This window comes from Mirounga angustirostris, unplaced genomic scaffold (assembly GCF_029215605.1).
Source record: "Mirounga angustirostris isolate CCGP_5_RB_7025 unplaced genomic scaffold, mMirAng1.0.hap1 SCAF_12, whole genome shotgun sequence".
In the NCBI taxonomy this organism is placed as follows: Eukaryota; Metazoa; Chordata; class Mammalia; order Carnivora; family Phocidae; genus Mirounga; species Mirounga angustirostris.
The window spans coordinates 58,354,615-58,357,957 of record NW_026991720.1 but is presented as its reverse complement, the minus strand read 5'-3'; positions in this window follow the sequence as shown (position 1 = coordinate 58,357,957).

Here is a 3,343-nt window from a genome sequence, read left to right as displayed (position 1 = left end):
CCTGTGTCTTCTACATCATCTTTCCTCTGTGCCTGTCTCCATGTTCTGATTTCCCCAGGACACCAGTTATAATGGATTAGGTCCCAACTTAATGACCTCTTTTTTTTTTTTTTTGAGGGGGTGAGGCGGTGGAGGGAGAGAGAGAATCTTATGCCTGCTCCACACCTAGGGAAGGGACAGATGTGAGGCTCGATTCCATGACCCTGAGATCATGACCTGAGCCAAAATCAAGACTTGGACACTCAACCAACTGAGCCACCCAGGCACCCCCTTAATGACTTCATTTTAACTTGATTATCTAAGATCTTATCTCCAAATGAGGTTACATTCTAAGTTACTGGGGATTGAGAACTTTAACATGTGAATTTTGAGGGGACACAGTTCAACCCATAACATAGTTCTCTATATATTTTCTCTTATCTATTTAATAAGTCTGTATTTGCAATTGTACTTTATTTCTCATGCCTAATACTATTTAGTGGTGATTTTGCTCTTTTAAAAAATTTATCAGTTAGCCACACTCTACTTAACACTCTCTTTAAATGATAGCTTTTGGCATTTTGGTCATGGCTAAGTTTTCTTTAAAGTTGTGTTCTTATCTATTTATTCCTTTCTTCTGCTTTATAATGTTTTAATTTACTTTCTTTTTTTTTAAGATTTTATTTATTCATTTGTCAGAGAGAGAGAGAGCATGCACATAAGCAGGGGGAGCAGCAGGCTCCCTGCTGAGCAAGGAGCCTGATATGGGACTCAATCCCAGGACCCCCAGGATCCTGGGATCATGACCCGAGCTGAAGGTAGCTGCTTAACCGACTGAGCCACGCAGGTGTCCTGATAATGTTTTAATTTACTTTCTTGATATGAAGCATAGATAATTCATTTTTACATTTTCTTATATTTTAATAAATCAATTTATGGGCAAACATCTTCTTTTGAGCATGACTTTGTTCACCTCCCAGAGGTTTAATAATATTTCTATCTTTGCTTATTTCTGAAGAAATTCCCATTTTCATCTTTTTTTATTATCTCAAGATATAAAATAATTTATTTTAAAATTAGTAAGTAGAGGGTGGGTGGAGCTAGATGGCAGAGGAGTAGGAGACCTGGATTTCCTCTGGTCCCAGGAATTCAGCTGGATAGGGATCAAACCATTCTGAACACCTACAAACCCAACAGGAGATCGAAGAAAGGAATAGCAACAACTCTCTGAACAGAAAAGCGACCACTTTCTGGAAGGTAGGACGTGCGGAGAAGTGAATCCGAGGCGATATTCGGGAGGATAGACGGCGGGGGAGGGGGCCTCCGTCAGCTTCTGGCAAGTGACAGAGCCTCGGAGCACAAAATCGGAACTTTTAGAAGTCAGCTCCGCTGAGGGACGTCACTCTGGTGGCTAAGCAGGAGTGGAACCCTCGCGGGACAGTGTGGTCTCAGGACCCTCGGGGTCACAGGAAGACCAGGGGTGCCTCAGTACAGCAGAGCTCCCAGGTATCGGAGCCGGGAAGCTGGCTGCAGAGACGGAGTTGAGGCGCGGGCTCTCAGCTCGGGGTTGCCCTAAACCGTGATCCGCGGCACAGTCGGGCCACTGCTCCTCCAGCAGGGACCCAACAAACAGCAGATCCGGGGAGACTCAACTTCCTCCCCGGGGAGGAGCTGCACGGGAGTGCACCGCAGGGATCTGCCGGGTTTGGAGACTCCACACGGGGTCGGGTGCCAGAGATAGAAACGCTTGCTCACTAAGGAGCAGGGCCCCGAGTTCTCAGCTCCTCCATGGCAGAGTTTGGGAGGCCGCCATTTTCACTCTCCGCCTCCAAAGGTGCACTGAAAGCTTGCAGGGAACAAAAGCTCCCGAGAGCACACCGGAGCAGATTACTTAGCCTGGACCGGCAAGTGCAGGGCAATTCCACCTCCGACAAAGACATTTGGGAACCATGGCAATAGGCCTCTCCCCCAGAAGATCAGCAAGAACAGCCAGCCAAGACCAAGTTTACCGATCAATGAGAACGGCAGAACTCCAGCGCTAGGAGAATACTGCACATAGAATCCAGGGCTTTTTTCCCCGTGGTTCTTTAGTCTTTCAAAGTTAATTTTTTTAAACTTTTTTTTTTGAATTTTTCTTTTTCCCTTTTTCAGGCAACATCTTATCAATCCCTTTTTTAAAAAAATCTTTTTTATTTTTCATTTTTAGAGTCATATTCTATAACTCCATAGTAGTTAACCTTATTTTTGATATATATATATATATATAAGTTGTTCTCTCTTTAGAATTTTGGGATACAGTTTTTTCTAACAGATCAAACTATACCCTAAATTTCTAGTGCATGGCTTTGTTCTAGTCTCCTGCTTGATCACATTGTCTCCCTTTTTTTTTTTTTCCAAATCCTCTTCTTTCTTTTTTCAACCAACTTCTTATCTTATCAATTCCTTTTATAAAATCTTTTATAATTTTCATCTTTACACTCATATTCCATCCCTTCATTGTATTAACCCTTATTTTTGTACCTATATAAGTTTATCTTTCTTTAAAATTTTGGGAGGCACATTCTTCTAAAAGACCAAAATACGCCCACAGTCTGGTGTGTGGCACTGATCTATGCACCAGCCTGATCATATTTGATCACATTCTGTTTTTTTTTGTTTTGTTTTGTTTTTGCTTATTTGTTTTTATCTTTTTCTTTTTCTTTTTTCTTTTTTTCCCTTTCTTTTGCCCCGGTTTCAGGTCTTTTCTGATTTGTTTAGTGTATATTTTCTGGGGACATTGTTACCCTGTTAGCATTATGTTCTCTCATTCATCTATTCTCCACTGGACAAAATGACAAGATGGAAAAAATCACCTCAAAAAAAAAGTACCGACTGCCAGGACCTAATCAATATGGACATTAGTAAGATGTTGGAACTAGAGTTCAGAATGATGATTTTAAAGATACTAGGTGGGCTTGAAAAAAGCATGGAAATTATTAGAGAAATCTTTCTGGAGAATAAAAGAACTAAAATCTAATCAAGTCGAAATCAAAAAGGCTATTAATGAGGTGCAATAAAAAATAGAGGCTCTAACTGCTAGGATAAATGAGGCAGAAGAGAGAATCAGCAATATAGAAGACCAAATGATGGAAAATAAAGAAGCTAAGAAAAAGAGAGATAAACAACTACTGGATCATGAAGGCAGAATTCAAGAGATAAGTGATAACATAAGATGAAACAACATTATATTTGGGATCCCAGAAGAAGAAGAAGAGAGGGGCAGAAGGTATACTGGAGCAAATTATAGCGGAGAACTTCCCTAATTTGGGGAAGGAAATAGGCATCAAAATCCAGGAAGCACAGAGAACCCCCCTCAAAATCAATA